Below are 17,213 nucleotides of genomic sequence, written 5' to 3' on the forward strand. Positions count from 1 at the left end.
ACGTTTCCACAGACATTCCACATAAACCAATTTTAAACGTTCAGTCAAATACAAAGGCGTTTCAATTAAGCGGACGTTGATGGAAGGAGCCTCCGGTGTTAAAGGTGAAGCTGTAACTTTTGTGACATACGCAGGACAGATTCCAGGACAGTAGAAGCTTTGAGAAACCGACTCCTCTCACAACTTTAAATGTAACCATAATCAGATAATAAGTAATTTCAGAGTGGGCCAAAATAAACCCTTTCTCATACCACCATGTAGTTCATTATTTTCCTTTGCCAACACCAGACAATGTGTATGTTTTATAAAATGTGTCACATGCATGGTTTAATGCTTGCAGTACATTTCATGGACAGGCTGATTTACACGTACAATAGAAGACCAGCCTAGAGAAAAGAAAACATTGGTTTCGGGTAACGGAAGAGTGAATCTGTTGTTCATTGAGAAGTTATCTCTTTGAGCTAAGTAGAGTAACAGCTGAAACTACACAAAACCCAACATTGCGTGTTTCAATGTGCATAACAGAAATGACTTTGTGTGTGTGTGGATAAGGGTTTCAAAGCAATCTCATGTAATAAAATAGCAGATCTGTCTGAAGGTTCCCACAAAAAAAGAAAAAATAAGCTTTGATTTATGACTATACTTTGAGTAATGTCTGTTTCATTTTTGTTCTCTCTTTCTCAATACAAACAACAGCTAGGTGTTCCTCAGTACATTATCATCTTACACCATGATAATTTCCCAACATAGTCATCATCATCATCTCTGCATAAAGCTATTCAGGTGTCTTATAAAAGACTGACATTGGAGACTTGTTCCCTACAGTAAAACCTTTAGGTAAAACTAACATGGCCATGGACACTTTTTTGAATTCTGTTCATTCTTAATTTTATTGAATCAGACACAAGTTTCTCACGCCTGCCTTCCTGAACCCGGTTTCCGTTTGTACTGTTTTTACAAGGTTTATTTACTTTAAATCATGACAGCATAAATTCCAATCAGCTTTAATCATCGTAGTGTTTCTTTTGCACTCTTTGTGAAATAAAAGGTGCAGCTAGACGACGTTTCGGTCATGTGACAACTGAAGCATGTCGTTTTGTTTATTTAATGCTGTAACTGTAAAATGATACATTACTTTGATATGTACTGTTTTAATCGGACGTGTTATTTTAACCGCAACACACGAGCTGGCATTCTTTGCACAAGCGTACTCCTTAGTATTAGTATTTGGTGAACATTGTATGAAACATCATATGAAACTCATCTGATGGCATCACAAACCCAAAGCCTTTCTGGCTAATAATGTAAATGTGTGAGAGTTCCGTTCCCGTTCTCATTCGGGCCATGCCATCGCATTCTCTTTATCTTTATCAGCAGAGCGATTATAAAGAGAAGTAGCAGGGCGCACAGCACACAAACAACGACGAGGGCTGTAGTGTTTGATTCACCATGGCAACTCTCTTCGCCTAAAAAACAGACAAAAAACAGTATGTTAGCCACAAGAGGAAGTGTCTACATGTGTCTTGCCATGGCTTAAATTTGTGTACGTTCTGACCACTTTGTTCATTCGCACTAGTTTTTGTCCATTTTTTGCTTTGGATTTGGTCATCTTTAAAGCTGATGTTCTCACTCTAACATCCTGTCTACCTTCTATCTTTTAGTTTTTTATATCAGTTTCACTAAACCTCTAGTCAGGTGGCCTGTGTTTTGATATTAACAATTAACTTTTGAGGAGCTGCAATTTTCAAGCTAAATTATTCATCATTTTTTCCACCAACAATATAAAAATCTCCCTCACTGCAACTGCAGCTACAACCCGAATATATTACACACTGAGGTAACGTTAGCACCAGGCTAGCTAACCTAGCTAGTACAGCAGCTGAAATTTGGTCTTAGTTGGATATGAGAAGATTTGTCAGAGATTTATGTAACATTCAAACACAACAACTATTTACAACGTTTGTAATCTATTTATTTTTGTAAAGCTGCTTTGCGCTGATGTCTATTGTTTCAAACACTATACAAATAAAACTAAATTACACTGAAAAAACTGACATCTTAGCAAGTGGCGATATCTTAAATATACTAGATTTGATGTATTTTTTTTACTACATTTTGCAATTGAATAAATATAAGATTATTACAGAGACCCCACAGACGCCCATATAGACTGACAGACAAGAGTACACAGAATTTCCTCAAACCACAGCCTCAGAAGAATGTTGCATTCACAGCTTCACTCTGTGTGTGTTTTGCTGTAACCTGCAACATGGCATGTAAACAATTCCTCAGACTTGAATTAACAGTGTGTTTAGGAAAATAGCAGCATGTTGCAATAACAGTAGAGTGTTGCAATAACAAGACACAAGTGTCTTTATATTTTTGGAAGATGCTCTCCCTGAACCTGAAAGTATGTGTGTACAATATGTGTGTGTGAGAAAGTAGTGATTGAGAACATTGCTATCATCAAGGTGAGATTTCATGAAATCACACAGTTTTGATTCAGTACAACTTCCGATTTGCATAACTCAACTCTGAAAACAGTGCAGAACAGTATGAAACTATTCCCGCTCCAGTTTCTGACAGGGATTCCCCTTGAGCCAAAACAAAGAGCTTTTCCAAATCTACATAAAATAATCTCAAGTGATTTAAGTAACACCGAAGCCGTGCCAGTAAGGAAATGTGTTTGGAGTAATGGAAAAACATCAATCTGGACTGCTAGGAGACACACGCAGAAGCACACACTAAGGCTTGACAAAGTTCTGGTTTCACTTACATTTCACTGTAGGTATTACACATGTTTGGATAACACCTGGAATCTGGTTTAAATCAGGTGCATCGAAGCCTTATTATCAAACAATTGGAGCCAACCAGAACAAGACAAGAACAAGCATGTATTATTTAATTCCTTATCTGAATTTAGTCTGGACTCTTGATTCTCTCATCAGATTCACAAATTAGTTTGTAAATATTAAACATATTCTGTGTGGTTTAACACATTTTTTTAGTATATAATTTCATTCCTGTTCTTTCATAGTTTGGATGTCTTTAGTATTAATGTACAATGCTAAAAATATGTTTATTATTATTATATAAGTTTATTTCGATAGCTTTTTATACACTGGACAATGTCTCAAAGCAGCTTTACAGAACGTAAGAATTATATAACAAAACATTTTTATATAAGTGAATTATGTGCATCTTTCCCTGATAAGCAAGCCTGTGGTAAGGTAAAGAAAAATAAAGAAAAATAAAGAAAAAACACTAAATCAGAAGGCGTCCAAGCAAACATCTAAATAAGATTGCACTACTTATGCAAAGTCTGACCACAGTCTAGACACTGCCTACAACTTGTTAAAAGTGGAATGCAGCCTTATATAACATTCCCAGTATTTTTCCCTCCATGGGCCATTCTTTACATCTTTCAAGCATGCAGTCTAACAAAGGGCATGAACATGTAAGCAAGGGAGCATAAATTCTTTGATTTTTTTTTGTTTCTTACAATGTAAACTAAGGACTTGTGTTGACAAATTAGTTTACACAAAGCAGCTAAATCTTACATAAAGATAAATGAAAGGCACACTGACACTGACATTGAGATTAAACAGCCAGGAATGTATGCTGAGAATAAGGTGTGCTGAGATTCTTTAAATGCGCTTAGTGTTGACGGCAAACCAAATTTCTGTTCTTTCAGCAATAATGAGAAACGCCAGCAAGCGAATCAGCGAATGTTTGATGTCTCACAGCTACACCATATGCTGCTAATAAGCAAGAAAATCTAACGGGTTCAGCATTGTGCAAACAGCAGGATTAAGCAGCATGGAGCTTTCACAACAATTGCCAATTAAGCAATCTAGTAGTTTAGACAGCTAAATCAGCAGTTGCTTCATAGTGTGCCGTCTTATCCAGGGTGTGTTCCTGCATCATACCTGCTATTCACGCCTGTTATTATATTGCTATAAAGACATGTAAGATATAAGGGTATTTGATTCCAAAATGATATTTTAGCTTTGTGATTTATTCTGATTGTTGAGTCAGGTTGAGGAAGTGGAGTGTGACAGTCCTTTTTTTTACTGCCTTTAAATATCTTATGGAGAACAAACAGCTACAAAATGTAATTAATTACTACTCTTTTTTAATCAGGTTGAAAAAACAGCCTGGGCTGGGAGTAGCCAGGATTACTTTGAGGCGCAGTTGAATTAGTCAGGACTCAGTGGGAGTGTGTGTGTGTGTGTGTGTGTGTGTGTGTGTGTGTGTGTGTGTGGATAAAACTGTTTAAGGGCTGGGTAAGAATGGTCAGGAATACTTAAGGACTTGCTTGATTCGGTTTGAAAGATGTCAGACTGGGTGGGAACAGCCGAGAGCCTCAACGTTGGGCGTGTATACATTTCTTTAAAACAAAAAAACATCCTGGGATACTCAATAGCAATGTTTTAAGAAATATAAAACCTGTTATAAAAAGTCTGAACTGGCATTTTACAGTGCACATTTTACTCATTACAAGATCAGCGGATATGATATTTCACTTCCTTTCGTTTGAAATTCAGTTTCTCCTCGCCTACCCATGCACACAAATTTACTCAGAAACACACAGGATTGCATTAATATACACACCTTAACTATGTCAAACATATCCAAGAACAACATGTTTGAATGAGTCCTTCCTCTGGTGTCTCAATTCCCCCGAAGGAACACATACATATGCGTCATCATTTTTGTCTTATCTGAGCTCCTGTGGTCATTTTAAAGGTTGATCAAATACTTTTATAGCTTCAGAAGTCTAAAGAAGGCCTCTCCCAATTACCCAAGATCAAAAACACGCACTGCAGTGTCAACCAGAGAGACGTCCTGTTATTAGTTTTAAACAGCTTTATTGCTTTTTTACTGTGCCAGCTACTACACATGCAAACCAGATGGTTGCCAGGTTAAATGTAGTCTCTTCATGTTGCTCATTTCAGCACTAGCAAAATATTCTGATGTTACAGCAAAGCCAGAAAAAAAAGAAAGTGTACTTACTGAGAAGGTCAAAAAAAGGAACAAGCACAAAAAACCCCACATATTTCAAGCCTTATCAGAGCAAAATCAAAGACGGTTTGGCCTTTATTGTGCCAAGTTCCTTGTAACTCTTGATAAGTGTTACAAAACTCACAGCTAGCATAATTTTTAGTTAACAAAGCAGGATTGATTTATTGTTGGCTATTGATTGTCCCATTCATGCCAAAGCCATTTCACACCTGAGTATCTGCAAAAATATGTGGAAAAATCTAATTGTCCAGCCTGAAAGTGCTAAAACATTTCTGGATGTGTGCATGGTTATAGTTTAGATTATTAAAGGAAATACATACTGTATTTTACAGTATTAACATCGATGTGTTCCTATGTGCTGTACTCTTCCGTTATCATGAAAAAAGATCAGAAGAGTCTCCTGTTCAGACAGGCACTGGAATGTATTTAAATGATTGTCAAGCGTATGATCATTGCGGGTATGTGTGTGTGCTAACATTGGACTCTGTTTCCTAAAATTGTCACCTCAGAACATTAATGCAAAAAAATACTTTATTTTTTCTCTTCTCAAGATTTTCCAAATACTCTAATACTCTAATTTCTAGCCGTTTTGGCACAATAGTCAATTCAAGTATTTTAACATTTACTGCATATTAGACTTCAGCAGTAAGGTAAATAATTAAAATAGGGTGAGGGCTCGAATATTCTAAGCATAAGTTTTATGTAAAAATGCATGTCAAAAAGCAGGATGTAGGTTGTAGGATTTCAAAATGAATCAATCTGGAGGGAAAAAACACTAATCTGGTTCTCTGGGTTTATTTTTATTTTTTTGACCGTTTGGTTTCTCTTAGCAGGCAAGATTCTGTGTGTTATTTGCTCTCACTCTGCCACAGTTTTCACCTGGTTTAGTTTACCCTAGTTTGGTGCTATTATTCATGCTTTCTGCCTTGCCCTTTTTGTTTCTCATTAAAAGGCCTTCGTTGAATTCACTTCGGTTCCAGTACGTACTTTGCGCCTGACAATTTTATAGATGGCAAGTTGACAACAATGGTTAAAAAATCTATATAAAATATAACATTATTTTGACAGTTATTGTTTGAAGAAATGCGAAGACATTTTGGTCAGTTGTAAAGATATACACATCAAGAATATATAATTAATTTCATTTTGTATAATATTTAAATGATATATGCATACATTAAATATACAAACATTGAAAAAAAGCATTTGAATGTATAGTAAATTTAACTGCAAATGCTATAAAAAGAATGGAACGGAGAAACGCAGTAAGCTAACAGGCTTAAAAAAAAAAATAAATAAATAAATATGCATTGGTGTCTCAATAGAGCTTCAATATACTATGCCACTGTCACACGATGAGGATAGAGTTTTTGCTTACCGTGTTGATGTTTTGCCTTCATCCATGACACCAGTATTTTCTTTTCATGTGCTCATGCATCCTGTGTTTTTCCATGCCCCACAAGTTCAGCTTTAGATAACTTGCAGGTTTTACAGGTTTTTAATATAAAATGCTCTCATTGCCTTGCGTTAAATATAAAATGCTCCCAAGCGGCTGTGTTATCTTGCCGTCACGCTAACCCGTAACTTGAGCAGCCCAACTAATCGATAACGACATTCCTTGCCAATAAATTGTATTATAAATTGATTATATTGATTGGTTGTTGCAGCTCTACTTTATACCCAGAGCTTTCTCCTGACCACCTCAGAACATCCACACACACTTTGTAAAATCTTTTTTACATTAGGGTTAATTACCATATACGATGCTGACGGGTCTAAGCAGATTCTGATTGAGGAGCTGGTTCTTTAATGTGAAAGTGACGTTCAGGGAAGGACTCAAAGACACGTAACTGCTCTTCACATGATACAGTCCTACAGCTCTTCCACTCCATCTACCTCCTCGCTGAACTGGGTGTGGTCACTAAGGACCTCTCCGTTTTCTCCAAACCACTTGACCTCCGGTTTTGGGAACCCCTCAGCCTCATAGAGCAGCTTGATAGTGGATCCACTCCTGCTTATGCTGAGCCTCGGCTCTGTGTAAAAAGCTAATATAAACACCCGCAGACACACACGTACTGTGTTAGCGATGTGGAACAGATAATGCAAAGATAGTATTTACTCATACCAAAGTACTTCATAATTTGCAAGAACATTCAGATAAATTCTCCTTCGATATAAATAATTCACTACAAGGAAATACATTTAAAATCGAATTAATAAATATGGTGTCTGCTTACTTAATACTGTCTTATTTATGCCCCCACTGGAACAATTAGTTTCCAAATGTCCACAATTTGTACACTTACAGTATATAAATATGGCAAAAAACTAAAAGAAATATCTTTTAGATATTTCTATCAAAACAATGGCATAATTTCATGGTGATTTATCAGGCACTACACTCCATGCTAAATTAGCGTATTTTTCATACAATTTATTGTACAAACATTCAGACACTGAAAGATTCCTGGTGGATTAATCAGGAGTAAAAAGGGAGAAATTTTTATTATGCCTCATGTATGATGGTGGGGGTCACAGGGACAGGGGCTGGTGGTGGGGGATCTATTTCCGGTTGTCTAAACTTTTTCCAAATTTTGAAAAAGTGAGCGACAGAAGTGAAAAGATTTGAGTGCAACCTAAAACAAACTAATTTCATCAAAAATATTCAGAATCATTGATCTCTGTTAGAAGCATGTATGTTCTTATTTACTAAGCGCTTCATACCTCCATATTCCAGCCGCATGCTTGCCTTGTCTGTGCCCTTGGTGTTGCTCACGATGCACTGGTAACCCCCCGTGTCTCTTGGCTCCACCGGCTCAATCCTGAGTGTCGCATTGCCTTTGTGCAGCTCTGACACAAACAGTGTCGTGCGGTTACGGTAATACGGGCTCTGAAAATCAAACTGATGTTTTTGGTAATAGAAGCTGTGGATGACTTCGGCATTTTCCTCCCGCTGCCATGTGATGACCAGAGGCGAGAGGTCAGATTTGAGTCAGGGGTAAACTGACAGCCCAGGATGGCCGGCTGACCTCGGATCACTAATACACGATCTGCCGGTGCAATCACTTCAAAGCCTGCGGACAAAGGGACATGTTAAATAATCAATTTGCTCCATTGTTTCTGGGATCAGCAATCACTACATGTACCTGAATTAAGGAATAAAACACTTTGGGGTATGATAGGAAAATCATCCATGACACAGTGGTGTGATGAAGTAGAGATGCTCTACCCACCCTGGAGTGGATTTCAAAAAGTGTCTAATTCCTCTTCACCACAGCAAACTTTCAATTCAGTATTGAATGATACATCATGCTTTATATCCATTTACAATTACATATAATATACCCAAACCAAGTACATTCCTGTTCTCAATTACCTTTAAAACAGCTATAAACATTCATGCCTTTAATAACCTCTGTTTTTCTCTCTGTCTCTTGAAGGTGATTAAACAAAAAATGCAACCTTGAATGTCTGATGTGGTTTAGATCACACTTTCTACAACCTGGTAACCATTAGCATTAATGCCTGAAAAGTGCGTAAAAAATGTGGTGTCCCTCAAGATTCTGTTTAAAGCCCTCTATTGCTTTTGCTTTATTTATAGTAAGGAATTCATTATAAATTGCTGAGACGGTTTCTGACAGTTTGAGCAGAATTTCTTTGGTTATGTGAACCGATTGTTGCAGCAGCTGTCCAGACAGCAGCGCTCTCAGAAAATATTGGCGGTGAAGATGCTGGATGTGGAGGTCCTGGGCAGGTGTGGTGAAAACGTGGTCTGCGGTTGTAAGGCCGGTTGGATGTACTGCCAAATTCTCTGAAACGCCTTTGGAGATGGGTTGTGGTAGAGAAATGAACATTCAATTCATGCCAATTGCACCCTCCCTCCAAAACTGCACATTTTAGAGTGACCTTTTATTGTGGCCAGCCTAAGGCACACCTGTGCAATAATCATGCTGTCTAATCAGCATCTTCATCTGCCACACCTGTGAGGTGGATGGATTAACTCAGCAAATGAGAAGTGCTCACTAACACAGATTTAGACAGATTTGTGAACAATATTTGAGAGAAATATGCCTTTTGTGTACATAGAAAAAATCTTAGATCTTTGAGTTCAGTTAAAAAAGTAGGGGCAAAAACAAAAGTGTTGCGTTTATAATTTTGTTCAGTATATGTAAAAATTGTGTTCATAGACTTCAGTTTAGCATTCAACACAATCATCCATCAGCACCTGATTGAGAAACTGAGCCTACTAGGCCTAAACACCTCCCTCTGCAACTGGATCCTGGACTTTCTGACTGTGAGACCTCAGTCCAGATCAGGGACAGCATATCCAGCACCACCACACTAAGCACTGGGGCCACTCAGAGCTGTGTGCAATTCACAGCTTGAACCACATCATCAAGTTCACCAATGACACCGCCATCTTCACATCATCTTTACTGCCAAGACTGTCTGAGACCGCTGCTGTCTGGACAGCTGCTGCAACAATTGGTTTGCATAACCAAAGAATTTCTGCTGAAACTGTGGGTAGGTCTCATCAGCAAGAATGACGAGTCAGCATACAGAGAGGAGGCGCAACATTTAACAGCCTGGTGTAAAGCCAAAAACCCGTCTCTGAACGTTCACAAAATAAAAGAGATGGTTGTTGACTTCAAGCAAGCTCGGAATGGACATTCCCCACTGATCATTGTTGGATCCTCTGTGGAGAGCATCAAAAGCATCAAATTCCTTGGTAATCATCTGGCAGTCATCACGAACTCTATCACCAAGAAAGCAACATCTCTACTTCATGATTAAAGCCCATCTCCTTCCGCCCATCCTAACCATATTCTACAGAGGGACCATTTAGAGCATCCTAAACAGCTGCAGCACTGCCTGGTTTGGGTACTGCACCATCTTGGATCACAAGAATCTATAGAGGATAGTGAGAACAGCCTCTCTCCCCTTTATCACAAACATTTACACCACACGCTGCATCTGCAAAGTTAACTGCATTGTGGACGACACCACACAACCCTCACACACACTCTTCACCCCTCTGCCATCAGGAAAGAGGTTCAGAAGCATTCAGGCTCCTCAACGCACAGATCTTAATTGGAAATGAAACTCACAATTACATACTCAACTGTGTGTTACTGAGCTGCTACAAATCTGAACTCAAACACACACTCAATACTCATTTCGATTCACACACATTCATGTCTTCAGCACCATCCATTTTATATTATTATTTTATTATAACTAATTATAACTGTTTACATGCTGTTTTCATCTACATGATTGCTGCTGTTACTGTTTAGCACAACCTTTTGTTATTACATTGTGCCTATATTTACATTCACAACAAGTTTAAGTGTTTAAGTACACTGTTGTTTACAGTTCTCTTTTGCACATTGTACGGTATAACACATTATACAGTAGGTTTACTGGTGATGCTATTTTGTGTTTTGTGTGTCTGTCCTACACTGTCTTTTGTTGTCTGTTATGTCTTTTGTCTGCACTGTTTGTACTAAGTAGCTCTATGTTGTTTTATGTAGCACCAGGGTTCCAGAGAAATATCTAATTTTACTGTTTACTGCGTCAGCTACATATGGTTAGAATGACAATAAAAGCATCTGGACATGACTTAATTTGAAACCGGCCTTCACACCCTCTATGCCTCAGATGCCTCATTATGGGCTTCTGAACTAATTTGGGTGGAGTATGCCTGTAAATCTCTACCAACCGCCACCACAGGACTCTCTTCCTTCCAGGCCGCCTACAGCTACCAGCCAGAACTTTGAGGGAAGCCATGTTGCACTCGTCAACATTAATGCTAATAGTTATTCGGGTGTGAGAAGGTCTGTAACAACAGAAAAACACCTGGTGTATTTCAGCCTACATATACACCAGGTGCATAACAGGAGCTGAGTTTTAGAGAACAATTCCAGCTTCTATTATACTCATTTCTTTAAACGTTTAAATAATAAGCTCATGGAGTCAAACATAATGAAAAAGCCCTATGGGTAATTCAGCTATTCATTTGCTTTTATGAGGAAATATATTCACAGTGTTTCATATAATAAAAATAAAACATAAGTAAATAAAGGATTGCCTGAAATTTACTGAAGTACAATCAATAAATAGAAACACCAAGGTCATGTGGTTCAGGTGTGAACCCCCATTTTTATATACCGTAATTTCCGGACTATAAAGTGCACCCTTATATAAGCGAATTTTATAAGACTGAATTTGACAAAGATTTTTATTTTTAACATAAATAAGCCGCACCTGTCTATAAGCCTGTTTACACTGAAACTAATTAGCTTTACACAGGCTTTAACGAAAGACACTAAATGCAATATGTTGCGCTTCTATTAGGAGCATAGCGGTATTTTGGGAATAGCCTGCCACTGCATTCTTCCGGTATTACTGCGTGTGTTCAAGACTGAGGATTATGTCCTTTTTTTTCTGATGCTCAATTCTAAGTTTCTATGACTAACCAATAACGCTGTTGCCAAGAAAAATAAAAAAGCACAAGTTTTGGAAACCTGTAAACCTACCAAGTAAGTCATTGTTCACTGTCTTCCTCTTTCCCTTCACAACTACAGTGGTACCTTGACCTACGAGTGCATTAATGTACGAGTTTTTCGAGGTACGTGCGGTCACTCGGTTAATTTTTTTGCTTTGTTACACGAGCAAAAAATTGAGGTACGAGCTTGAGACGCCGCTGCTAGATGGCGAAGCGCAGCCAGAAAGCAAAGATTGTGACGAAAATTAATATAAGCAAAGAAGAAAAAGTAAAAATTTTTACAGTTTAGGGATACGTTACTTAAGTCGTCTCATCTCCAAGGAAAATACACTAAATAAAACCTTATTATATCTTTGCGTACTCTTTTTATTATGTTTTTATACAAGATTTGTAATTTAGAAATGTATTTAATACATGAAACATTTTAAGTATTTTCAATATGGAAAACTGATTTGATGTGCGAGCAAATTGAGATACGAGCTCGTCCACGGAACGAATTAAACTCGTAGGTCAAGGTATCACTGTATTTCTCTGGGGAGTTTATTTTTGTCATCGTTGTGCGCCACCGGTGGAAGTTTTTCTCCCGACGCTGTGCAGCTCAGAACACAGGTGAGGTGCGTTTTCTCGTTTCCGTTCGGAAATTTCATTAGTATAATGTTATGTCGCTCAGTTTTTTGGCTTAAAGTTTGTGAAACCAGGAAAAACCCATATATTAGCTGCTTTGTTGTTTAAGCCGCGGGGTTCAAAACGTGGGAAAAAAGTAGCGGCTTATAGTCCGAAAAATACGGTAGATCAGAATGCTAAGCAAGCCCTGATTTGCCTCTAAATCAATGGAAATGAAAAGATGAATACCTCTAGGGCATGCTTCTTTATGATCATGACTCCATGAGCTTGTTATTTCTACAGGCAAGAAATGTCACACTTAATCACTGAATAGAATGTACAATCATTTTCGCAAAACCAGATCCTCCTTTCTTGTTTTGCAATACTACACATTAATAAACTGGTTGCAAAATAGCAATCAGTATAATTTTTATTCTTACATGTAAAATCTTGTGAAAGTGCTGCAGAATTTGTAGAAGTCATAAGAAGAGAGGGTGTTTTTGGTTTTGAAGGAACTACTTGGGCTTGCTTATATTGAAAAAAAAATGGATGACTGACTGACTCAAAGGAAATGGTATGTTGTGTTCTTTTAGTGAAAAGAGTCTGTTAATAGCTAAAATAGTGCTAGAACAGGTCCTTGAGCATGCTCTACAAAGCAGGAGAGTGATTTCATCGCAGAACAGTTTCAGGCAATGTAACGAGTCACAAGTGTTTCCACATAACAGTAACCATAAAAGCAGCGAACTGTGAAACAAAACATTTTCTGTTTGAAAAAGACAACTGCAGGATGGTAACCCCTGTGCCAACTCGTAGGGTTTATTTCAGCAAACTTCATTAAAAACAGCAAACTTCATAACACATGATAGCAAACACAAAAATCTAAATAGTTTGATTTTGTAGATCTTATTTTCTTATTCTTATTTTCTTATTTTCTTAATTTTGTAGATCTTATTATCATTGTCTCTTGACAATGTAGATGCAAATAATCCAGAATATATGTTTTGTAGATTCTTTTGTACATATTTTTTTTTTACAGGAAATGTCTCAGATTTAGGAACAATGTTCAATTGAACCCATTTGTGATATTTTCATATTTAAGCTGTAAGCAAACACGGGTTTGTGCTATTCACTGCCTGCAGCCTTACGTACAAATCCCCTTACAAATGACATAATCTAAACAAGAATATTAAATTTTTAACTTAGCTGTGATGTTTACAGTGATGGACAAAGTACACAAACCATGTACTTGAGTTAAAGTCGAGATGCACACGGTAAAATATTACTCCAGCAAAAATGCTCCCTTGAAACTTTCACCTGGGTAAAAAATGTACTATGATTTATTACGACTAAAAAGGTTCCTATTATCATTTTTGTCACGTGACTTTGTTTTATCAACTCAGTTTCTGTGAAAAGACTCTAAGCACAACAATCTATTAATAGAATGATATTAATAAGTCAAACACTGATATTTATGAAAATGATCATGAGCCCAAAACATTATTTTCAACAACTTCTAAACAATCACGCAAATAAGGCCAAGGGTGACGTGGAAAGTTTGAGTCAGTAGTTTTCTCTTTAATTTATTAATCTGTAAATGTTCTGCTTGCTGTTGAAATGCCGCTGAACTGTATGTTGGTGATGAGTAGATACCACCTAGCGTCAATCAAAACAAGTTGAAAACAGAGTGCACGCTCTGCCCTGAGTGGTGGTTTGCTGCGTGATTGACTAGTTAAGTCTTTATCCACTCATTAATAAAAAAGAACGACCGATTTCGCAAAATGTAGTGGAGTAAAGAGTAAGATATTTGACTTTAAAATGTAGTGAAGTCAAAGTCTCCCCAAAAGTGTCCTGAAGTTAAAGTGTACTTTACTTCATTAAAGTACAGATACACAAAAAAGCTACTTAAGTACAGTAACCATTTACATTTACTTCATTACTGTTCAACCCTGTTTGATTTATTACCAAAAAACAACTAAAATTGCACTACAATGCACAGTCGCCTGTACATTTAGTCAAAATCTCACATCAGATGTCCAGTTTATGGGGTTAGGTTGATCTAAAGAATAGGCAAACTCATTATTTTGGTTTTAGAAATTGTTACCAATCAGCACATTATATGTGGTTTTCCACCCTAAATAAAAGAACGAGCATGTGGAAACAAAAATAAATACGCAAAAGAAACCTGTACTTATCTGGTTGAAAGTAAAAGAGGAAGTAGGTGCAACTGTAATGACTGGATAATTACAGTATCTTATGGAGAACTAATTCTAATCTTTGCCCAACAGTACATTCCGCCTTTTTTAGGTCCGGTTTGGAAAAGTGAACATTCTAATGTTGCCTGGCATTGCTAAAAAAATTATTATCACAGTATTCATCTTTGTCATTTATGATTGAACTTTTAAATTAGGATTTTTTGCACACTGGAGATCAGTTTATAAATCCGCCAGTAAACAGAAGAAAAAAAAGAGAAAATCGTCAAACAGACATAAATTTAATCTGGAGTTTGCCTGTAGTGTGATCTGTCTTTGTCAACCACCACCGTCTACCACCACTAAGAATCTGTCTTTTTAACATTTACACATTTCACTGACTGTGTTTAAAAAATCCATACTGAATTAATGGAGAACTTCATCTCACCATCTCAACTCACACTGCAGCTTAAAGCACTCCCTGGCCGCAATTACATCACCTACTAAATAATAATACACATAACACTTTGCTTCTATGCATTAACATGAAGTCTTTCATCCCAGCTTTGGTCACACCCTGTTATTATATTACACCAACATTACCTCAGTTGATTTGTATTGCAGTTCAAGCCAGAAAATTTGCTCCTCTTGCCATATGTTTTTGTAGCTTCGATTATGTGCTGAAAAACATGCATTTTCACCTTAACCAATAAATAGTGGTTTGATAATCAGGCGCTGTTAGAATGCATTTAGATTTGTAGATTGACATAAATGAAGTGGATTTAGATCATTTTGAAAGTGTAATGAAGTCATAATTTTTAAGTAAAGCTTTACAATTTTGGACAGTAAACAAAACAAAAAATATCACAATGTTTTGCGTTTAATTGTGCATGCAATATAGTTTGCCTGATTGTTTTAAAAAAAAATTATTAATATTAAAATTACATCACATGAATGGGACCAATATCTCTAATCTCTAACCAAGCTCTAGTTAAGAGTTTTCAATAGAGCTAGTGGTGGTTAATGTTTATTTGAACTAACCTTTAACTAAGTATCCTATAAGACTCATGGTATGATGTTATAACTTATCTATTTTATCTATAACTTTTTTTTTATCTAATTTATTTATAACTCTATTTTATATCAAACGACAAGTATGCATGTACATTATAGGTAAGTTTTAAAGAGCTGAAGTGGAAACTTGATTACCTGCACAGATTGTGAGAGAGGAAAGGAGAAGTATGAAGCAGTCCATCTCTGCAGCAGCATTGTTTAATTCCACCTGGCTGGAGTCATCAGCGCCTAATCACAGTTTACAGTGATCCAGTCTGAGCCTGATCCTGTTTAGGTGTTTACCAAAACAGTGAGATCACTCTAAGTTTTCGAAAAGAGTATCTCTCGTATGTCCCACACGTGGCTGCACACTTCCTCACTGAATGCACCAAATACAACCACATTCGAGCCGTGAATCTGAAATCACTCCCGAATTTAACCCGGATAACCCTACAAACTGCCCCACCTACTGGAGAGCATTCAACACACCTGCTACCTTTTTTTGTCATTTAGTGTATGCAACACACACACTTACACCTGTATGTATCTGTTATATTAATAAGTTCAATTACATTTTCCTTTTAGTCAAAACTACTTATTTATTGTAATTATTCTTGCAAAAATGTTATTTTGTTTTTATTGAGGGCCAAACTAAACCGTAAATAATGACTTGATTTAAAAGATTACTGCAAATGTCATGTATTCGTTTTAATCTGAAAAATACAGAAAATAATAATAAATCTGCTGCTGCCATTTGAGGTGAAAATAGCTATTAAACACCAAACAACAATAATAATAACAATACATTTTTGTTGTGGTGGTGGTCCATTAATCAAGCTATTTAAATTACATTTTGGGCCATTTCATGCATTTATATTGTATAAACATTGAATAAAAAAATAAAGTACAACTTTCTAAACGTTACTTCTTCTTTCGGCTGCTCCCATTAGGGGTCGCCATAGCAGATCATCTCTCTCCATACCCCCAGCCCTCCCTCTACATCTGCCACTTTCAACCCAACTACCTGCATGTCTTCCTTAAACCTCCTCCTCAGCTTTCCTCTTTTCATCTTTCTTGGTAGCTCCATCCTCAGCATTCTTCTACCGATGTCCAAACCATCTCAATCGCGCCTGCCTCACTTTGTCACCAAAACGTCCTACATGCGCTGACCCTCTAATAAACACGTTTCCAATTATGTCCATCCTCATCACTCCCAACGAAAACCTCAACATCTTCAGCTCTGCTACCTCCAGCTCCACCTCCTGTCTTTTACTCAATGCCACTGTCTCTAAACCATACAACATCACAGGTCTCACCACAGTCCTATAAACTTTCCCTTTCACTCTTGCAGATCCCTTTCTATCACAAATCTCTCCCGCTATCACTCTTCTACTCCCACTCCACCCTGCCTGGACTCTTTTCTTCACTTCTCTAACACACTCTCCATTACTTTGCACTGTTGACCCCAGACACCCAAACTCCTCCACCTTCAGCAACTCTTCTCCCTGCAACTGCACCACTACACTGCCCTCCCTCTCATTCACACAAATGTACTCTGTCTTACTCCTACTGACTCTCATTCGCCTTCTCTTCAGCGCATACCTCCACCTCTCAAGGCTCTTCTCAACCTGCTCCCTACTTTTACCACAAATCACAATATCATCCGCAAAACATGATAGTCCACGGAGACCCCTGTCTGACCTCGTCCGTCAACCTGTCCATCACCACTGCAAACAGTAAAGGGCTCAGAGCCGATTCTTGATGCAGTCCAACCTCCACCTTGAACCAGTCTGTCGTTACTACTGCACACTTCACTGCTGTCACACTCTCCTCAT

The sequence above is a fragment of the Silurus meridionalis genome, chromosome 2 (assembly GCF_014805685.1).
Source record: "Silurus meridionalis isolate SWU-2019-XX chromosome 2, ASM1480568v1, whole genome shotgun sequence".
NCBI classification, from domain to species: Eukaryota; Metazoa; Chordata; class Actinopteri; order Siluriformes; family Siluridae; genus Silurus; species Silurus meridionalis.